The sequence below is a fragment of the Pongo abelii genome, chromosome 22 (assembly GCF_028885655.2).
Source record: "Pongo abelii isolate AG06213 chromosome 22, NHGRI_mPonAbe1-v2.0_pri, whole genome shotgun sequence".
NCBI lineage: Eukaryota > Metazoa > Chordata > Mammalia > Primates > Hominidae > Pongo > Pongo abelii.
Window position 1 is genome coordinate 38,616,631 of NC_072007.2, and position 23,652 is coordinate 38,640,282.

General features: G+C 36.6%; 1 protein-coding gene across 2 annotated transcripts in view; it reads right to left on the reverse strand.

The window, feature by feature from the left end:
• N6AMT1 (N-6 adenine-specific DNA methyltransferase 1) overlaps positions 1 to 23,652 on the reverse strand; it is a 494,077-nt gene that overhangs the window by 24,561 nt on the left and 445,864 nt on the right. Inside the window, exons 16-18 of one of the 2 annotated variants that reach the window (XR_010138799.1) lie at positions 19,508 to 19,690; positions 3,958 to 4,148; positions 1,526 to 1,678 (exon numbers count right to left, since the gene is read on the reverse strand). The gene's annotated coding sequence lies outside the window, so the exon portion shown is untranslated. Of the gene's footprint in view, positions 1 to 1,525; positions 1,679 to 3,957; positions 4,149 to 7,782; positions 18,037 to 19,507; positions 19,691 to 23,652 lie in introns of those variants that run through there. The other variant, XR_008517487.2, reaches the window with a different exon arrangement.

Genomic DNA, 23,652 nt, shown 5'->3' on the forward strand with positions numbered 1-23,652 from the left:
ATATATATTAAAAGGTCACATGCCTAATATAGTTTTCTGTTGCTCTCTAATGAAAGATGCATGAGAGACTTATTTACAAGGTTTCTTAATTTCAGCATTGGTTGCTTACTCTGCCCCAAACTCACAAGTAATTGATGAAGGCCTATTTTGTTAATTATGTGAAGATCTGTTTTAATTGTGCCTTCTATTGGCATTTTTATACAAAACAAATTGAAATTGTGACTTAGGAATTTTCCAGTAAATTTGATCAATATAGGCCACCAAGCTTATTAATTCAGGCAAAGAAATAGATGCTGGTTATCAGAATTAATCAAATGAGTGATGGTCAACAAATTCCTACTGTTTCGTGTACATGGACACATAGTCTAGGAATTTACCCTAACTTCTCTTCTTCTCCATGAAATATATGAGAAATTGCCTGTCTCCAAAGCCAAAACTAAAAGCTACTTAAATTGATTACAGATGCTGATGTATCTCAAGATTAATGCACTGTGGATACAGAACTGTCAACCCAGACTTCACAACCAAATCAACTGGAGCTCATATGGCACACACCTGTGGAATTCAACCATCTAAATTCTCAGAGATTTGGATACAAGTAGATATATTTTTATTACCAGAAAGGAAGGGTAAAAGCAGAAGCATTTTGTAAGACCTTTCTTAACAAGCAAGTATGTATTGCAAGGGGGTTCTGGGAAATGAGGCCTGCAGGAGGGGAGGGAGTAGACACAGGATGCACAGAAAAGACAATGGCAAGTACCAAAGAAAAACATCGTTGATTTCTAAAATTAGAAAATAGCATCAGTGACTGAAAAGGACCATATACAAAGTTTGTGGGTTCTTTTCATTGATTATTATAACCAATTGCAGCTTCCATTACCATTTTCCAAATCTGCTATCTCTTGGGTTCATAATTTGCTAAAGCTTTGGCCCCCAAAGAAGCATTCTATCTCCTATTATACACTGACTTTCCTAGCCAACATTTCCCTCTCAAGCAATGCGTTTTTTTCTGCACTGCATGCATGAAATTTATAGAATGTATATCCCACTTGTTAAAATCCACAATGCTTATATTAAAAGCTAGAGAGATAATTAATGCATAAAACACTGAAAATAAAAAAAAAAAACATTGTCTCCAGAAATAACTTGCCAAAAATGTAACCCTAGAGTCCTAAGTGGGGCTGGAAAGCAGAAAATGCTCATCTCAAACACCTTTACCTCTTTTTTTCCCTCCTTAGGAATGTCCAGAATGTCTGAGGTCCTTATGAATTCCTCACTTCTTCTTCAAATTGACTCACAGAAAAAAAATGCCCAATAAACTCATCCATGTTAAGTAATAAATTTGTCTACATTTTTACATTAATACATCATGAATGTTATCATTTTCTGACACATACATTTCAACACCAAAACATTATATACAATAAGGAAACCCCAATCATTTTAATAATGGAGAAGAATTAACAAGGTCTCCCTTTAAATCATGTATTTGCCTACACAAGCTGGCTCCCTTCAGTGTACTTACTGTACATCTTGAGAAGCAACAGCTTCATATCATCTGGACCAAGTGCAGGGAGAGTTCAAGAAAAGTTGACTATAACAGGGAGTTGCAATAAATCATCATTCAGAGTTTGAGGGTGACAGTGTCTTTGCTGCACTTGTAATCCCTTTCATGATACTGGAGAGGACAGAGGGAGAGTTAAAAACAGTGGACATGTTCATCTCCAAGCAGCCTGACTGTGATGTTTCTAGGGAGAAGCAGTTCTTAAAACATCTTCTTTTGAAATTCTCTAAAATAGTAGTGCCTCATAGTGTCAATAATGGGGTAAGGGATTAGGAGGATAAATGGATATAACAGAATGAGACAAAGTCAGGCTTTTAGGAAACCTACATCTCAGAGGTGAAGAAGATGGCAAGCAAGAAGCATAAATAAGATAATTAAGGATGATAAAATAGGGGAAGCTCTCCATGGGAAGAGATGTGTGGAGACATGAATCTAAAAATGAGATAGCGATGTCAAACACAGTGAAAAAAAAAGTGCTCAGGCAAATAAACAGGACATGCAAGGACCCTGAGCTGGTCTCTGGGCCTCCCCAACCAAGACTAAATACCTACAACCTTCATTCCCTGACATAATGCTGTACATTGGGGGGAAAAATATGCCATTTGTAGAGATCACTAATAACAGCCAAACTGTTTTGGCTGTTTATACTAACAAGATTTGTCAATAGTCTGTGGATAGTTTTATATGTGATGCTATTTGATGTGGTTTGGCTGTGTCCCCATCCAAATCTCACACTGAACTATAATAATCCCTATGTGTCAAGGGCGGGGCCAGGTGGAGATAATTGAATCATGGGGGTGGTTTCCCCCATACTGTTCTTGTGGTACTGAATAAGTCTCATGGTATCTGATGGTTTTATAAGTGGGTGTTCTCCTGCACAAGCTCTCTTGCCTGCTGCCATGTAAGACATGACTTTGCTCTCATTCACCTTCCACCATGATTGAGAGGCCTAGCCAACCATGTGGAACTGTGAGCCAATTAAACTTCATTTCTTTATAAATTACCCAGTCTCAGATAGGTCATTATTAGCAATGTAAGAACAGAGTAATACACAATTTAAATAATGTATAGGTAACATTTTTCCTGGATCGATCTATACGGACTTTGGATGAGAGTAAGAAGGAAGACAATGGCCTCTTCTCTTTAGAGTTGAGGAAGTGACTATAACAAAAGCTAAACATCAATTTGCCAAGAAAAAATGGAAATTTAGCAAGGATATTCCAGAGAACAGTACCAGCCAGTTCTGCTAACACCACATGTAGTGGGGAAATAGAGAGTAATTTGTGTTTATGAAATAGGGAAAGCAAACTACCTTGGGGATGAGTATTTTCTTATTCCCAGTAAAAGACCCATTTGTGGGAAATCACAGCAGTCAACAGAGAAGCAGGAGAAACAAAAGTTTTGATTTCCCTCAAAAACACTTTCCTTGCCGTAAAAGGAGCTTCGTTTGTTCTCTTACTGCAGTAACAGCAGGATGAAACCATATCATAATTCTTAATTCCAGGAAATTTAGGACAAATTATGAGAAAGCTATTCTTTTAAAACAGCTGCTATTTTTAGTGTCTTTATAATTATTTAACTTCCTGGAAAGAATAACATATACAACTCTTCATCTTCCAAGCTCCAATGTTTGGGCTTTTTAAAAATGTTTAAGTAAATGTTAGAGTAGTTTTAATAAAAACATGCCAAATTCACCTTCTTCTACCCACAGTGTTTATAGGTTCTTCTGTATCACTATATCACCTAAAAAAAATGGCCCTGAAGGAAAGAAAAAGCGAAAGTGGGGGCTTTGAAAATATATATTACAATAACTTTATATTTTGGTAATCATATTTTTTTTTTGAGACAGAGTCTCGCTCTGTTGCCCAGGCTGGAGTGCAGTGGCACAATCTCGGCTCACTACAACCTCTGCCTCCTGGGTTCAAGCGATTCTCCTCCCTCAGCCTCCCGAGTAGCTGGGACTAGTTAGTGCCACGTCCAGCTAATTTTTGTATTTTTAGTAGAGACAGGGTTTCACTATGTTGGCCAGGCTGGTCTTGAACTCCTGACTTCATGACCCGCCTGTCTGGGCCTCCCAAAGTGCTGGGATTACAGGCATGAGCCACCACACCCGGCCCAATAATCATATTTTAAATAGTGATATTGTAGTTCAACCTGCTGGATTATGTTATTTCAACTCTACCCTTTCTTAGAACAGAGTAGCTAATACATATATTCATGGACTCTTAGAGAATTTATACCACCTAGACATTGTGCAAGTGAGAGAACTGAATTCAGCCCAAGAATCTTCAACAACTCACCTATGATACCACAGGGAGAAAGTGAAAATGGCTGATGAGGGAAATATTTTTAGGTGATTATTTTGTTCAGAGAAGCAGAATAAAATTTCTCACCTGTATGGACCCAGATTTACACCCTGAAGCAAAGCAGAAACTTTTAACTGTGCCCAGCCTTTCAGCTTGTCGCCAGGGATAGATGGAAGGCATTGCACTCACTCCCAACAAGAAGAGAATCAAGGGGAAAAAATCCAGTTCCACCCCAGGCAGGCAGAGTGATGGTCCTGAGCAGAGCAGGCAAATTTTTTCTGTAAAAAAACAGACAGAAAAAATTTTTAGTTTCTAGGGACAAGAAACAAATTATACTATATACTTTTAAAACAAGTGAGAAAACAAATTCTCAGAATGTTTTCGTTGATGAAATTCAAAATACAATGATAATTGAGTACTTTTTTTGTAATATAGGTCTACTAATGGGAAAAGCTGAATTCTTTATAGGGTGGATAATGTGTCACCTAATGAGATTCAAAGGTAAAAACTGTCTCTGGTGTGTGAGCCATACAAAAACAGTGAGCTGTATTCGACCCATAGGACATAGGGTACCCACTCTGGCTTTCAGTGTGCCTCTATGTGGTCCTACCTAAATGTCCTCCCATCCAGTAAAGAAAAGCCTGGGCTAAATTTCTTAAGACAGGTGGGATAAGATGTAATGTTTCTCAAGGAGAAAAACTCTTATTATTTTAAAGCCTGTAGCAAATACAGCAGTTGTACCACTGAAAAAGGCCACAGCACAGCAAATTGAAAATGGTGCTAATGAGAACAGCAGGAAGACCTTGAAAATCATGACAGAATGGTGTTCATGATCAAGGGGCTCTAGAGGAATTAGGCCTTGGTCCAGCCTTTATGTAAATATCCATATTTGCTTTATGTAAATATCCATAAAGCAAAGACTTCCAAAATTGTTCTCAGGCTATGCAGTGTGTGCTTAGATTGTCTTACTCCAGGGCAATGTGCCCTGGTGGTGGAAGGTCACATATTCACATCTGTATAATCTTTTTGTTGCTTCTTAAACTCTGAGTCTTTAACACCGAGATTCTTTTGCCTCTCCCAAAGCTTGGTCATTCCGTTCTAATTCATCAGAGGTGATCAGTTTTCTAAGAAAGAAAGAATGGGATACAAGTGAGGGATTTTCAAGCTTTTGGAGATAAAGGAGGAATGACAGTGTGTAGTTTGATGTAAAAGGGAACACATAGAAGGAATATTCACTTACCAGATACACACTTGCTGAATGGATGTTCTAGAACTCTTGGGTCATGCCACTAATGGACATGTTACTGATGAGGTTCAAGAAGTTTCAAGAGCCCTGTGGAGATCTAAAATTGTAGGCCCTAGAAAAGTGGCTAAATTAAAATACAGGAGGAGTCTAGAGATAAATTTTGCTTCTAGAAGGAACTGTGTCCATGGCTGGAGCTTGTCAGCCAATGTAACTGACACCATCCTCATGAGTAGTGTTAGCTTTGAGGACCTTTGTGATCACTGAGTAATTGCAGAACTTCATGTTCACTCAGGACAGTGATTACTGGATTTAGAATGTGTACAGCTTCCAATGACTAACTCTGTGCATCACTTTCTCTGACTCCATAATCCCAGTAAGCCCTTCTCCCATGAGAAACTAGGGAAGCTTTATCAAGAACGAAGACTATGAGATATTAACCTACTTGCAAGCTAACATATTAGCCCCCACAGCTTCAAGGGGATGGGCTGAAGACACTGGACTCTTAGATCAAAGAGAAAAAGCTTTATTACTGAAGGCACAATGAGCATTCTTATCTTCATATTTTTCCAGGTGGACGCAGCACACACAGTGGGTTTGCATGATGATGAGCAATCCCTTGCTGGCAAAACCCCAGTTTCTAATAAAGAGCTGCAGAAAAGAAACCAACGTCTGCCCCAGATGAAGACAGCGTATTTATTAGACTGGAAAGTAGACAAACACCTTTTGCTTCAGAGAGAGAAATCATCTCTATCTTCAAAAGCTGTTTGCTCTATCAACATCCTTGAAAAGATAGAGTGATCATCATCGATGCCCTTATTTGCAAGACATACATGGAGAATTGTCTCCCAATATGCCCAGACTTGCTTAAATTCATTCATGTCACATTCCCTATTGAGCTTCCAGATAATAAATGAATTACATCAACCTAATTCTTCTCTTTCCCTTCCCTGCCCAGTACACTAACATTTATTGATTAGTTAGGCAGTGAGCAACTATTTATTGAACAAAATTCTAAGACATGGCTTTATTCTTATGCAGCTCAAAGTCATTAGGAAAAATAGTCATAAGGAAAAAAAGTGAGTCATGATTTCTAACCACTGCAATAAAGATAACCTGAGCCAAGTCATTTGCTATTTCTCAGATTCAATTTTTGCTTACATTTCACTGAACAGAACTTAGTGACATAGCCTCACATAGCAGGAAAGGTAAGGAAATGAGTACATTGTTGCCCGGAATAACATCAGGATTCTGTTACTAAGGAATATGGGAAATATGGATAATGGGTGCAATTAAAATCTCTGACACAAGAAGAAAACCTGTAAAAGTTACCATGAATGATACATCTTTGGGAAATTATTCTGCTCATAGAAAACCAGGTTTCCCCAAATATGATTTAGGTATTCCTGTCAAATGTTAGGTGATTATGTAACTGAACTAGAAGATAGAAAATTAGACCTAAAATGCTTACTTATTCCATTAACACCAAAAAAAAAAACCAAACAGATTCACTCTCAGTTTAGCATTTATATATGCCATTGTGTGGTAACTATCATGTGGTAATAATCTAACAATATAAAATATTGCTTTAAGATTAAAGTAAGATCATAAAATTTTCAAATACTAAGAAGTTACCAAAAAATGTATATTACAGACTCACTGTATACTATAGTTCCACTGAAGGTTGTTTCAAGAAGTTCTTTTAAAATTTAGAACATAAAGGGCAAGGAGGTGAAAATACTAGACAAAAAGGGAAGCAATCTAAAAAATAGCCTAATTCTCAAAACAACATATTAGAAATTTCAGAAGGAGATATAATAGACAAAAGAGAGATAATAATCAATAGAATAATAGTCGAGAATTTCTCTGAACTGAAGAAACATTAAATGTTAAAAACACGTTATGGTAATAGAAACATAATTATACTGGAAAATATTTAAATATTTTTATAAAGAGGAGATAATAGATGGGGGAAAAGTGAATGTGTTTCTTTTCCACAAATATCAAATTTCAGAAGATAGTAGAGCAAAATTTCTAGAGTTTGAGCTTCAATACCTTCATGCTCAATCAACCTAAGATCTAACTGCTAGGGCAACTGAACAGTATTCTTACACATGCAGGAATGATACTACCCATGTGCTCTCCCCCCACAAAAAAACTGAAAAACTATTTCATCAATTGAGGAACTGAATAAAAATAAGACATCTGTGATGTACTGACAAGACGAAATGAAAAAGGCAAGCTCAAACTATGTCTTATAATATGAGCTTTGTTTAAAAATATATATTATACATGTTTAATGGAGATATGTATCTCTGTTAAAAAGCTTAGCAATATATAATCAATATGTTAATAGTGGTTATGTTTTACTAGTGGGAAAAATAATTTTTACTATTTATGGTCTATACCTGAGCTGTCCAACATGGTAGCCACTAACACATGCAACTAGTAAATGCTTGAAATATGGCTGGTCCCAGTGAGAGGAGAGATATGCTATAGTGCATGCCAGATTTCAAAGACTTAATGTGAAAAATGAATATAAAATATCTTATTGATAATTTTATATTAAATACTAAAATAATCATATCTTCAATAATTAGATGAATAAATTTTATTACTAAAATTAATTTCACCTATTTTTAAGAAAATTATCTCACAAATGTAACTACTAAAAAGCTTTAAATTATATATATTGTGAGTAACAGAAATCCTATTCGAATTAACAGTTTTAAAAGGAAATCTGTAACTCATGGAGCTGGGAATAGTATTGGTATAACTTACGAGATGGAAGGAAAAGCTATGGGAACCAATATTCTGGTCATTATCCACCTCCCAGCTCTGTATTTGACTGGCTTCTTTCTGCAGGAGACTTCTCTCCACCTAGCAGGAAACATGTTTGCCAGCAACTAAGTTTTGCATCCTCTCAAATAAAGGAAACATCTTTCTCTCCACATGTTAATATGTTTTTTGTTTTGAGATGGAGTCTTGCTCTGTCACCCAGGCTGGCGTGTAGTGGCACGATCTCAGCTCACTGCAACCTCCACCTCCCAGGTTCAAGCAATTCTCCTGCCTCAGCCTCCTGAGTAGCTGGGATTACAGTTGCCCACCACCATGCCCCGTTAATTTTTTTGTAGTTTTAGTAGAGACAGGGTTTCGCCCTGTTGGCCAGGGTGGTTTCGAACTCTTGACCTCAAGTGATCCACCCACATTGGCCTCCCAAAGAGCTGAGCCACCGTGAGCCACCGTGCCTGGCCCATGATGATATGTTAACCGAAAAAATTACTCTGTTTGGCCCCACTTGAGACATATGGAAACTCCTGGACTAGTATTTTTTCTGGCAAGGTCTGCATGGCAGGTAGACAGGGGACCTACAGGAGGGTGAGAGACAGGCAGACTGGGCTTGTCAGGGTCCATGACCAGAAGGAATAAGACGGTGTTCTAAGAAGACAGCCCACTAGAACCAAAGTCTGAAAGCTATTATGCTAGATAAATATTTCGTGAAATGAAACATTATGCATTAGACCATCAAGGCTCACATCATGTCCACTATACAAAAGTCTGGAAAGTGGCAGAAAATAGAAAGATTGAACAATGATTTCAGGGATCAAATGGACTAAGTATAATTGCATGATCTGTCTGTTCTTGTATAAATCACTTCTATAAGAAGGATTATATAGATTTTCACTCTAGTTTGTTTCCACCACAGTCTGGCATATAAACTATGCCTGCCTCTTACACTTTGTGAACTAGAGATCCTGCTCTGTTTTTATTGCCTTAGACTTTCAGAGATCAGCAATCACAAAAGCTTCCAAGACTTTTCTCTGCTCAGAAGCTTTGTATATTTTTGCAAAAGAACATAGTTTGGGATGTATCTTTGCAGGCCACAGGTTCTTTCCCACCCGAGGGCCAGGAGGAGGACATCAAGAGAAAGGATCAGTGAAGACAGAGCTTAGAGCAATCACAGCTTTAGTCTTCACCATTTAGCTTTCTGCTCTCCTTCCCTACGTAGATCTATCTCCACTATTTATAGTGGAGAAACACAGATGCACTCATGATTTCCTTGGATTGATTTAATGTAAATTAACTTATTAATAAATACCCTTTCTTACCTTTCCCTGTCCATTATCTCATAACATACACAGCATATGAAGCACACAAGAAAGTTTCCTGGAGGTATTGCTTGTTCATTTATCACCTAAGTGTCTTTATCCTGGTTTTGCTCATTTAAACTGTGTAGTATTAAAAGGGAAAAAGAAAAAAATACATGAGGAAGGAGAGACATGTCCTTTCTTATTTGCATTTTTCCATCTCTTGTCATCATTCTCCTTTACTACACCTTGGCCAACATAACCATTTTGCAATACCAGCAATTCCTACTCCCTTATGATAAATATTCACCTCTTATCTTCTAATATCTTATATCTGCCCACTTGGGACCAGTAACACCTACACCAGAGACTATGAATGACTGGTGATGTAATTTAACAAAGGACCCAAGAATATTTGGAAACAGCCCAGTATTCACTGTCAGTAACGATGTTTGTGCATATCTGAGTTTTCTTTCAGCAAAATCCCTTAAACCTTACCTATTTATTTATTTATTTTTGCATTATAGGGGACTTGTTCACCATAGAAAGCACACTTTGATAAATAGCAAGTAATGAGAACAGGGCACACATGCAGTAGTAATCCAGAAAAGGAAAATGTTACTGCTGTAGCAGCACAAATGAGGTCATCATGGTACAGGGGCTGTAATAGTCAGAGGCTCAACGTGGTGGTCACTAGCCTTTGATCAGCAATTTCCAGTTAGTCAGAGTCATGGCCAAGGACAGAGGGCAAAGTGTGAAAGACATATCAGCAATAAGTCAGAAGCAGGAAAATGGAAAAAGTCTAAAAAAAAAAAAATTAACCTGACTTGGAAACCAGGGATGAAACCAGGAACACAGGTCACAGCTGGGAGAAATGAAGCTGAAGGTGGAGAAAGCATGGAGGAGGTGAGTCACAGGTCAAGGAACAAAAGCCAGGGAACAAAGCATGGAACACCATGAGTCAGCCATGCTCAGGATAATGAGCAAAGACAGCCTTTCCATGAAACAGCTGCCTTTTGGAGGTATATGATGGCTGGACTTTCAAGTCTTAAGTTAGCAGGAACATGGGGCTGCTTTGGGCCCTGCCTCTGGACACTTGAGGGTCTGGTGGACACAAGAATCCCAGTGGAGGTACCTCTAAAAGAATTCAGATCCCATCAAAGAGGAAGGAGAGAGATTATTCCAAAATGTGATCATGTGATAAACAAGCAAGTTGAGAAGGCAGATGGGCCCACATGGCAGAGGACTTAAGGAGGATTTAAGTTAGTGAATTCATACCCTGAAGGCTCTTTGGAAAAGCAGAATAACATCATAAAAGCAAAATTGTGTGCGGAAAATCAAGGACTTTCTATTGTACTTTGAATCTCTGTTTCATTTATATTTTAAATGTCTAATTTAATTGTTGCAGTCATATTTCAAAATCATATGGCCTAGCAGAAATCATAAATCTTATTAAATGCTCTGTTTCTTAGTCCAACTGCTGTAACAGAATACCACAGACTTGGTAATTTATAAACAACAGAGATTTCTTACATTTCGGGGGACTAGGAAGTCCTAGGTTGAAGGGGCCACATCTGGTAAAGGCCATCTTGCAGGATACCATGGCAGAAGCCATGAGGGCAAGACAGCATCGGATAAGGAAGGGAAGAAAGTGAGATGAAAGCATCCTTTTATCAAAAATTCACTCTTCAGACAAGCGACCTTCTCCAGCAATAATGGCATTAATCCATTCATGAGGCTTAGCTCTCATGACCTAATCACCTCTTTGAGGTCCCACATTTCAACACTGTTCACTGGGGATTAAGTTTCCAACAAGTAAGCTTTGAGGGACACATTCAAACAATAGCATTATGATAATGCAGACTTTAAATAATAAGTAAAGAAATGAGTCTCTTTTCCAATACTTTCCAAACCTGTTGTCAAGTTATTAATCTATATTCTTTTATATATATGCATGTTTATATATTTATGTGTCTGTATGTGTGTATGTGTGTGTATTCCAATAAGTTTAAGAAACACTAGGAAAACAATACTTAATAGGTTTCTCTACTTTAGAACTAATATTTTAATCTCCAAGATTGGGATCTGTTTGCATTACTTATCAAATTGTTTGACCCTGCACGATTTGTTCTTGAAGCACGTATTGGCATCCTTCCTGGTGCAAGTGTTCATTGGAATATCCGTTTGAGAGATTGTGTTTCAGTATACTGGCTTTTTCCTAAGAAACCAAGCAGATTGACTGATGTTGCTCTACAAAAAGATGGTTTGGAATGAAGTAGCTATTCACGGCAGAATCTACCATCTCCCAAACCGTCAAATTATCGGTATTGTTATATTTTATATATATATATATATAATTTTTTATTATACTTTAAGTTCTAGGGTACATGTGCACAATGTGCAGGTTTGTTACATATGTATACACGTGCCATGTTGGTGTGCTGCACCCATTAACTCGTCATAAGAATATGTTTCATGCATAATACACTGAATATCTTCTTGAGAAAGCAGCGTCCTGCTTTCGGTATTCTGAAGGCACATCAGGATCTTTGGTGGCTTGTAATAATTGTTTTCAAATTCCATTTTGCTGGTAGAACACAGAAATCCAAGTTTTAAAAGCTGCTTCTTAACATGTGGCTAGATAACTAAAGTTTATGCATATTCTGCAATAAGTATATCTTCATCTATTTATACACACACACACACACACACACACATAAAAGGAACTATCATACACACCTTGCAACTGGTCTTGTTAAATTTTTTTAATATTGGTTATGAATCAATGTATTGTATTGGGCCTGAGAGTCCTAATCTACAGAATGGGTCTATTAATTTTTATTCTGCTAAAGTGGGTCAAGGAGGTGAAAGTATTTTGTAAACTCTTCATGCAAATGTGAATGGTATTATTCAGTATATTTTTGTTGTATAGAATATATTATTGTCCTTGTTTAACTGAGTGGCTTAATCATTGGAATAGCTTATTCACCTGAAGCACATACTCTTTGGGTATGTATCTACATTAAAACCTAAGTCACATGAATAAAACAGATGTAAATCAAAATTGATATAGATTATCATTGAACTTGCAGTCACATCGTGTAGACCTGCCTAGGTATTAAATTGGGATGATTAGTCCATCTACCTCTAAATTCTGAAAAAATACACGTATTTTCCCCCGAGTTTTGTGTTGCTCACTGCATCTTATAAATGTCACATGTAACTTATTCTATCCCACTCTTAGCCCTAAATTTTTGTCTACCAAATCCCTCTTTAAAACCATGACTGTGAAATAAAGGGAGAGGACTGGATACGATGTCTGTGACAAAAAACACAGACTCATAATGCACCAAAACACAGCACTTAGATTCTGAGTATTTTTATTTTACTCTGAGAATTAAAAGCAGGCTGTTGACGCACATAGTCAATAAATCAAACACATGAAATCTTGGGCTTTTTCCCCAGTGTCCACTTTACCAGGGTTTCTAATAAAAAGTCCCATATTTTGAATTCAGCTCATTCAGACCTCAAATCCAAACATGGTTTAATGATTGAACTATGGCTGTTGTTAAAAAATGTCACAACCGAATGTTAAAAAACAGTTGCTAAAACATAGACTGTTCACCAAGCACTTTCACCTGATTTCTAAGTACGTAGTTAACAGATTGGGACTTTGCCTGTTTTTGTTTCTGTCTTCTGTGTGTTGCCTATTCATAAGACTCTTAGGAAGAAAAAACTGTCAATGTTTACAGCAGGAAGTTAAAACAAACTGAGCAATACATGCAAACATTGTTTGAACCTACGAGTTGGCTGAAAGAGTGACCAATTCCCGAAAAAAGAAAAGATACAAGAAGTAACTAGAATATAAGTTCCCATCAGAGGTTAATCTATATGTTTTCTAAAGCTGGGAAAATAAAACACAATCAGAATATCCAAATATTTTGCAAACACTACTAAGACATTTCATTTGGTCCAAGCCCCTGATTTATAGACATTATAAACAATTGGGCAAAGCACAAAGCTTGCTGGAGATTCTTCAAAAGAATGATGTAAACAGCAGGAAGAAAATTAATAAGCAACAGATGCATGCATGAGCATTCTGTGTAACTGGCTGTGAGTACAGCATGTGCTGTTTTGTTTGTGCATGAGTTTCCTTAACACATGCACTATTTGTATCTGTAGATAGCATAACAAAAAAATCACCATTACAAAAGAGGCTTACATATTATCAATTACTACAATTTTAACAAAATGCATAAAGACAAGTATTCATGGTGAAAAAATACATATATTTTACCTCTCAGTCTCATACCTTTTTTCCTTCAAAAACAAACAAATATTGGATAAGAAAAGGCAAAGCAATAGTTTGCCAGAGAATCAACTGATGCACTTGGTTGCGAGACAGGTTTTAAATGTGCAAATTACTTCCATCCAATAGTTCGCTTTTGTTTCAAACCATTCATTTTTTTATGTACAAATTTTTCAGACAAAAGTCATATGATTGACTCTGAATAGGTTATGCCTCCATCCTCTGTCCTTACTTTTACCTTTTCCATGTCTATCTGCTTATAAAAGTGATACAGAACTATGATGCTGCTTAGGGCTAAAAAAAAAAATCAAATTTAATGTGCTCGTCTCTATAAAAAAAAAAAAGGTCAAAGATTGAATTATTTTCATCCCACACTGTTATCCTTTTATTCTTTAATCATAAATTCTACAGATATCCAGTAATGCCTGTTGGGCACCAGGTACCTGGAACTGGGGGTGTAAAGATGAGAATGAAAGACACAGATTCTGTTGTCACAGAATTTGCAACCAAGCTAATAAAAAGCCAAAGATAAAAATACATTCAGTTAATTAGTTTTGACATCCAGCAACTGAATAGTCTTACCAACTCATATAATATGCTCATTCAAATATTCACACATCATTCATTCAACAAACATTTATTCTTACCATGTCTAGTTATGCCAGACACCACTATGTTAAATCCTGAGGTAGGTATAAGAAGCAAAAATATCCTTGCTCTGGAAATGCTCAAAGCCAATCACATAAGATAGGCCTGAAAATATGTACTGCTAGAATGCACTAATAGAAATGTGTACTGATACAATGCCAAGCACATAGTAGGTATGGAAAATAAGATGTTCTTGCTTTGGCAAAAATAGACCAAGGAGTTATTTGCCTACAGAGGAGCTAATTATTCTGCCTGATGAAGCTGGACAAGTTTCCATAGAGGAAATGGCATTCGATTTGGGTTTACAGGGATGAAAACACATTTCCCAGATGGTGAAGAACACAAAGACTGTTTTTGGAAGAGGCAAAGTCACATATGAAAGCACAGAGACCCATTAAAAATGTGTAGAATAATCACACATGCCCGATCTCAAGTTCTAAAATTCTAGTGAAGATGGATTTACCCTGTACATTATATCCTTGGGGAAATTTTAGTTTCCATGCACATGAATTTACACTTCTTCCTGCCTTAGATTATTAGAGAAATAGGAAACTAGAAGTTAAGAAAAGGAAGCTGAAATAACTCATAAGGGAAAAGATCAAAGAGAGATGAGGCAACGCAATGAAACTGTAGGAGAGAGAAAGAGAGCTGGGAGAAGATTATCCCCAAACCTTGCAATTGAGTGTTTTGGTTTATGGGTGAAAACATCCCTGGAGTTATAGGTGAGGAAGGGCTTTCTTGTAAATTTACTATGTTCAGAATTGGCACCATTGGGCCCTGCACTGGGGAATGCAAGTTGAGAAATAAAGACTACCTGAGGTTAGTTTTCCAGCTCAGGCATCCACATGAGTGTCTGCAGAAATGCGGTGAAACCACACTGATAAAAGGTAAATTAAAATCATAAAATCAGAGAGGCTTCGGAAATTAGACAGTGGACAAACACAGGGACTTTTCTGCACTGTAGATTAACACCATCAAACAAAACAAATGTATAAGTTCTGTATTTAAAATATGGAAAAAGGAGAACAGAGATATTGAAAAGTCACTGGTGATCAAAGAATGATAAATTAATATATATCCATTCCATGCTAATAATTACCAAATGAAGGAACATGTGAGATATTGACATTCTCATTACTTTGTGGGCTGTTTTCATGGCTCTATTTTAGAAAACATAAACTATGTTCATCAGATTTTTGAGAGATTAACTAATTATCTCATTTCCCCAATCCTACTTTTCCCTGGCGGGATTATAAGTTTCTCACATAGGGATTTTAGAAATCTAATTTTATGTATAGAGAAGAGACTATTACATTGTAGCAGACTAAATTCAGCACATCCCACGTGGTTGTATACACACAACCTTAGGAGAATTGCAAGAAGCAAGTTTGTCAAAGTGAAACCAAAGAGTTTGAAAAGTGTCCTCTAGCCAGTAAGAAACCAAGGAAAGATTTTAGGTAACTCTGTCTTGAAAATAATTGTTTATTACTGCTTCCTCTTCTTGTCTATTGAGAGTTCTTTTTGTAAGGTGCCATCTTTAAATTATGTTGAGTCTTCCTGGAAATTCAGTGAAAAATTCTTTTTTATTGAGAACATATGCATTAAAGGAAAGGAATTTTACATGTGTGAGAATACAAAATAACCAATATCCTAAGTTAAAGAGAGAGACGGAAAGAGAGTAATTTGTTTTGGGCTCCTTCACTGCAAAAAGAAGGAGGTTTGGTATTGTTTTCATTTTTTTAACTGCATGCATTGCTTAGTGGACAAATGAAAATTAGGCAATTCTATTTGCCAAAGCTTCAAGATCTCACTCTTGAATCAGAATACCAAGTACACTTAAGATACAGCAAGAAGGAAGCTGCAATCTGGCATCACACATGAATCATATGTAAACTATGTACAGTAGTGATCTTCCCAGCGGCAGAAAAGCTCAAAGCCACATGAAACCAATCAACACCATATTGATGTCATCTTCTCAAAACTTCTCATCTGTTTCATAGCCATCAGACATTGTGATCTTTAAGGCAGATATTTACCCTCTCTGTTGCTAACTAAGCCAAATTTTGCATTACAGTAATTTTTTACAAAATATTTTTTCAGATTGTTGAAAGAACGTAAAATGTAGTGGTTTATTTAGTGGTAACAGTAATAATTAACACTAATATTATTAATTAACTTATAAACTGTCCATTTAAAAACATGCTTATACATTTATTATGTGCCTTTTTTAATGACTAGATCAGCCAGACTCCTAATAGAAAATTATGACATTCTCAAACTGGAAAATTTGAGTTCAATAAAACACCTATTTCTAAAAGTATGGATAAAGCTAAAAATGGTAGCTCGAATAATAGTAAAATACCTCTTTCTCGCATCCTTTGATAGGCAATTGCTCCTCTGGTTTGGAAACTGTCCCTTCCAGAACTCATGCTGAAATGCAATTGCTATTGTGACAGTATCAAGAGGTGGAGTCTTTAAGAGCTGGCAGGCCATGACGGCTTCACCCTTACATGTGGAATGGGTGACTTTATAAAAGGGTAAATTTGGTTTCCTCCTTCTCTCTTGACATTCTGCTTTCCACCATACGATGGCACAATAAGAAAGCCTTTACCAGATGCTGGCACCTCAACCTTGGATTTCCCAGCCTCAAGAAGTAAATTTGTTCATTATAAATTACCAAATCCGTGTCATTCTCTTATGGCAGCACGAAATGGACTAAGGCAGTTGTCAACAACTTGACAAATCTCAAACTCCCCCTTGGCATCTGAGGTACAAGGCAGAGACCCCACTGAGAAGTCTTCTATGTGTTTACATGACATGAGTGGATTTAGTTTTCCTCATCATAATCTGTCAGAGTTTCCTCTTAGACAAGCTTGTGAAAAATACATTGTCATGCCCTTAACACTGGATTGGAAAAACTGCACCAAAATCGCTTGAAGGAAAACCGACTGAACAAAGTTTCACAATAATGTCACTCCTACAATGCATCATCTATGCAAAACAAGATATCAAATTCTATAACTTTCCAGCACACTAAATTATCTCCCATTTCCTCTACTTTTTTTCTTACAAAAACACATACTACACTAACACATGCACCTTAACTGCCTATCAACAATAACTGCGTACTGAAACTTCCAAAGAAGTTAGGTGAGGGTTTAAGTATTCCTTTTACATTTGCATGCATGTAAGCACCTGTGAGCACAGGTCTTACCTTTCATGGTTTCCTAGGTAATAGGACCTCTTCGTTGACAGAATGATCCTAATATTGACATAGGAAAAGGAGCCACAAATAAAGAGTTGGGCTACTACTTAGGAAAGCTTGTCATTGTTACTTCCCCAGATGATAAGAATAAATGATGCAATAAAAGAATGAGTGCCTGCTTCAGCAACTCATCATTAAAAGTGAAGAACTACCACAGGAAGCAGAACTCTAAAAAAATGTATGCACTTATGCAACCTTTCTTGTAGCTTTTTGCAGCTAATTTTTATTATTATACATCAAGATAAGAAAAAAATCACATAAATCTTTGAAGAAAAATGAATGAAAGTGGGCTTTCTTTAAAGGTTACTAGCTAAATCCATTTCTTTACTTTCTGATTTTTTCTTTCTTTTCTTTTAAATAATCATTGAAGGCATTGATTCAAAGGAAGTTAATGCTGCAAAAGACCTAGAAATCACCTAGGAATCTTTTGACTTTAAAATATTTTTTTCTGAAGAATATTTTGTTCAAGTTCAGTAAACTTCCAACATGTGACAGAGCTTTGTTCTGGCTGAAGTCCACTTGGGTTCCTTTCCTCTTGTAGCTGACATCAGTAGTGGCTTCTACAGGGATTCTGGGTAATTCCTCCCAGAGCACTGGCCTGGAATAGTGCCCTCTATGTAGAAACAAGAAAAAAATGAGGCACAGAAAGATGAAGGGATCCACCATCACAAAGGTGGTACATAGCAGATAAACATCTCTTCTTTGTCTTTTTATCTCCTACATTTGTCTTCTCATCTTTAATTCATTTGGTAGGTCAGCAGAATAACTTTCCAGAGAAGATCAACTGCACCACATAGCTAAAAGCTGACTTCCTTTTTTTTTCTTTCATTTCAAAAAATCAAAACACCTGGTTGTGAAATGCAATGTTTTCACAGAATATTTAATTATGATCCACTTACTGATAGTATCAGTTTTATGTGAACAGTTACACAGCAATTAAATTTCTCAGATTACCATTTTTTAAAGAGTTCTCTAGAGTGTGTCAATGGCAAAGGATCCATTTTTCCAAACCTGTCTTGTTTCCTTAATGAGTCAGTCTTTCAAAGCTTATATTGCAGTCATTCTTTGTATTATAAAAGTGATCCCTAAAGTAAGAAGAACAACTACATATAGTCTCTATAAAATTCCTAGCCTAAATAGTCATTTCAAATGCCTTGCTTTCTCAAGTATTGCTTAATATTATGTATGACTAGGACTGTACAAAAATATAGAACACTTGGGAGAAGATTATGGCAACAGTGAGATCTGGGAACATTTGTGTATTGGAAGGAAAAACCATGATTCTGATGGGCAAGAAAGAGAATAATCTTGAACAACAAAAGAAGAATATAAGAGTTTGGCATACCATGCTTTTCCAAACGTATGGCTTCATTTAACAAACTTGGGACAGTCTTTATTTTTTCCATGATTACTTGTGTGTCAGCAGGCATAGCTTGGCCTTCTCCTTCATAGGCCTGACGCTGAGTCAATGCTTAGCATCCAAACCACACATAAACTATTTTTTCCCCTAGAAAGTGCTCATTGGATGACTTAATAAAAGTATTTTAATGTTTGGAAAGGAAAAACATGTTTGCCTATTCCTTTAGATTTACAGCTGCTTAGGGTTTATAGAAAATACTGTTGTCAACAATATTCAAAAGGCAGAAGAAGAGTTTGAGGATGCAATCTTGCTACCCTTATGTTACTCCTACCAGTCTGATATGGTTTGGCTCTGTGTCCCCACTCAAATCTCATCTCGAATTGTAATCCCCACATGTCGAGGGAGGGACCTGGTGGGAGGTGATTGGCTCATAGGGGCAGTTTCCCCCATGCTGTTCTCATGATAGTGAGGGAGTTCTCATGAGATCTGGTTGTTAGATAAGTGTCTGGCATTTCCCTTTCTCGCTCGCTCTCTCTCTCTCTCTCTCTCTCTCTCCCCCCCCTGCTGCCATGTAAGACATGCCTTGCTTCCTCTTTGCCTTCCACCATGATTGTAAGTTTCCTGACACCCACCCAGCCATGTGGAACGATGAGTCAATTAAACCTCTTTTTTTAATAAATTACCTGGTCTCAGTATGAAAATGGACTAATAGAAATCCACCTACCAGAAAGCCAGAGTGATGTAGTCTGATGCAGAACAGAAGTTACTATAGAAAGTGTGGCATGGGTGGCTGATTCTTGCAGGATGCTGACTTCTTGATGAGTTTTCAAACCTTGGACTTTGTACACACCAAATTGTTCTGAGATCAGGACAACTGACTTCTGATTCTAGCGAATTTATGCAATTCCTGTAAGAACAGAGCAAGGAAATATGAGAGCCTGTAGCATTGAAGTCATGAATAATAACAATAGCACCAGTATTATAACAGCAAATGTTTTGGGAGCATTTACTATTCCAAACACTACACTAAACACTACATGCATCATTTTTCTTATTCTCACAATAAACGTTATATTTCTGTTTTGCAGATATGGAAAAAAAGCTTAGGAAAGTTAGGTAATCCACCTAAGTTCACAGAGCTAATAAATTATGGAGTGAATATTAGGAGTCTGGTCTTTCCCTTTAATACCAATACCCTGTTCTTAATCAGCAACAAGGCCACTTCCATCTCTGAGTGAGGAAGGTGGACTAGATCATGTATAAATTCCAGATAAACTCTTTCAAGCTTTTGATTTTATACTAAAAATCATCTCCTAAACGCCACTAGCAGAAAAATAGCATATCATCTCCAGGAACACAGTCCTCAACAGCTGCTTTTCCAACCTCATCTTTCAAAGCAACTTTTTCATACACTTCTCATATTCTAAGTGAACAATTTCCAAGGCCTTTCCACCTCTCTGACTCCATATTCACTGCTGTTTTTTATTCTCACTATTGTCTCCCTTCTTGCACCTTTACCTATCAAAATTCAAACTAGCTAGAATTTCCAAACTAAATGCCACTTTCTCCACAAAGCTTTCTCATCAGATGATGTCTGCTGTATGAATAATTTTTAATTACCAGCCACACATGTCCTGTGAGATGTTATAGCCTTTTACCCTGTGGACCACACATACAGTGTGGACACTGTAAAAGGAACAAAATTGTCTCATAATTCTGTCTAGTTATCAATATTGTCTAATGACTCTGTTCACCTACTATGGAAGTGGCTGATTCTTCTCTTATCACTCATCTTTACCTCTACATTAACCCAAGTCAAGTGCAGCCAATAAGGTCGCAATGAACTGCTTATTTGTAATTATTTTCCAAAGGATTAAAAAAGTACAACATATCATTTATGGATCCCATGTAATCAGGAATCTCTGCATAAATAAAAGTCAAGCAATTCCAGAAAAATGCTGCTAGGAAACAATTCTGTCCAAAAATTCAGAAACAACAATACAACCAAGGGTATGCATATGTAATTTTTTTGGTAGCACATTACAGACATACTTCTAATACTTCTAGTACTTTATATTCTGAAATTGTATTTTCGTTATGGTTTCTCAGCAGGAATTTCACAACCAGTGGTCAAAGCTAATCTCAACATCACTGATCTAGTTTCAAAAAAAAAAAGTAATAGCAACAGCAAAAATGAGGTTGAAGAATAGAGCTTTTGTATGATACAAACTTCAAGTAGGTGACACATCAATCTTTTCACATGCCATAAAACATACACATGTATCTGGAAACCTCAGTTGCAGTGCACAGGAATTGAATGAATATTAGGGAGGTAAAGGGAGATTATGACAGATGTACAAGTAGAGAAGGAAGAAAGTTGGGGAGAAGGATCAATGAGTTGATGTTCAGTGCTAAGAAAGCACAGATCCCAGGTCCTAGAAGCAGGCTTCTCTGCTCTCAGCATTCTTTATTATTATGATGATGATGATGATTATTATTATTATTATTATTATACTTTAGGTTTTAGGGTACATGTGCGCAATGTGCAGGTTAGTTACATATGTATACATGTGCCATGCTGGTGCGCTGCACCCACTAACTCGTCATCTAGCATTAGGTATATCTCCCAATGCTATCCCTCCCCACTCCCCCCACCCCACAACAGTCCCCAGAGTGTGATGTTCCCCTTCCTGTGTCCATGTGTTCTCATTGTTCAATTCCCACCTATCAGCATTCTTGACCAAACTTCAATGGCCTCAGTCAGACTTGAAGAACTTCAAAATAACACATAGGTTATCCTTTCCTTTAGAAAGGGAAAGAAAAATGAAGAACTGCATTTTCTTTACAGTGAGACCACAACTCTTCCGCCTCTGTGCAAAATCTCTAGGGTCCCAAGGCAAAAATAAGAAAATATAGCCAACTGCAGATATTAAATAAAATAGTGCATGCAAAGAACCTTGTAATTCAAATTTATTGGCTAATTTGTAATGTGAGTTTTCATACTGAAGAGCTATAACATTTTTATTACAAAATAAAGCTTTTGAAAATGTTAACATTTATATTTTCAACAAACTCATGAATCAGATTTGTCTTATGTCATCTTATTAAGCATCTAATAGCTAATATCTTAAGCATTTAGTGCTTGATAAACAAATTTTGTTTGAGTTTTTCTTTAAAAGATGGACAAATTAAATTGACTTTTTAAAAAGCTTAGTTCATAGCACATTGTTTTGAGGCATAACATCATCATTTGTTAAATTTTAGTTTTTATGAACATTGTTTCTAAAATCAAAATCTCAGGTGTGTATTTTCCTTAATACACAAAACCACTAGTGACTGTAAACAGAAAGAATTTGATATTAAGTCTAGGGGCAATTTACCTCTTTAGTCCTATAGATCACACCAAGGATGAATAAGACTCATAACAGACATAACAAAAATCTCTGGTAGGCCTAAGACATAGGTTGGGAAAGGGGAAATTATACAGAAAAAGACATAAACAAAAAGGATAAAAGTACTTAGGAAATAAAGTACATATAATAAAACTGGTGGTAAGTAGTGGTGTGAAGACAGGGTGCTTCAGGGGACATGTAAGTTTCATGTACAATAAGGCATAGTCATGGGATCAACTTCTCATAGAAAATACTGTCATCAGAGCTACACTTTAAAATGCAAAACACCACAGTATAACTTCCAAACACATTAACCTGGAGAGAAAAACACAGACAAAAGCATTCTAATGTGAGAATACATCTTTCAAACAGATGCAATAAGCCAAGAACCACCTCCAATCTAATGCTTACATGACTGGGAGCCAGGACCAGCTCAAGGACCTGGTCAACTGTACATGCTTTTGCAGTTGTCTCCAGAATCTTCCAGTGATGCGCCAGACCACTAATAACTGATTCCAATGTTATGGCGTAGAGAACTGAAAAGGTTCCTTCATTGAAAAGGTTCCTTACCCTTCACACTGCTAACACTTTGTTTCCTTACTCACAATTAACGTTATGATCTTAAATTATAAACCCCACATAATAAAGCTGACTTAATAAGAAACATCCTGCCTTATTCTGCAAAACAATAAAGAAGTCACTCTGATTCATTCAAATTATGGTAAATTTAATTATTTGTGAATTTCATGTAAAAGCTCTATTAAAAAGTCCAAAATAAATACACTTGCTCAGATACAAAGAATAAAACAAATTGCAAGAACGTTAAGTCCTAATCTGGTGTTCTCAACATTTGTAACAATTTAGAATCATGCAGGAAACAAAAAAAGAGAAGATTCCTAGGCTTCCATCCTCAGAACAATTATATTACACTTTCTGGGAAGTTAGACTCAGGCATCAGTATTCTTTAAAAGCTCCTCAAGTCATGATAATATGCAGCCAAGGTAGAGAAATACAGGCCTCATCTATTTGCTTATGAGATGGTAGTGGAGTGATAGAAGGAAATTCTCCTATAAGATGAGAATTCAAACTCAAATTACACAGGATGAGATGTGTGGTTTGGGGCAAATGAATCAAGCTCTCTGTGCTTCAGATCCTGTATCCTTAAAATAGAGGACAAATATCTCTCTTAAAGACCAGATACCTCTCTGGGGTTGTTTAAGGATCAATTATCATAGAACAGCTGGCAAGTGGTGAGATTGCAACAAGCTGGAATTCCCTCTCACTCCTAAACGCTTCCTTTCTCCCTCTGCCATTGATCTGATACAAGCCTTTACCAACTAAGCGATTTATTCCCTTCATTTCACAAAATATTGCTTTCTCATGAAAAGAAAGTGGTGATTATTAATTTCTAGGGATACTAAAAATTAAGTATTTTTAAATTTATTCATTCCATAGTCAAGGTTTAATATATTTATTA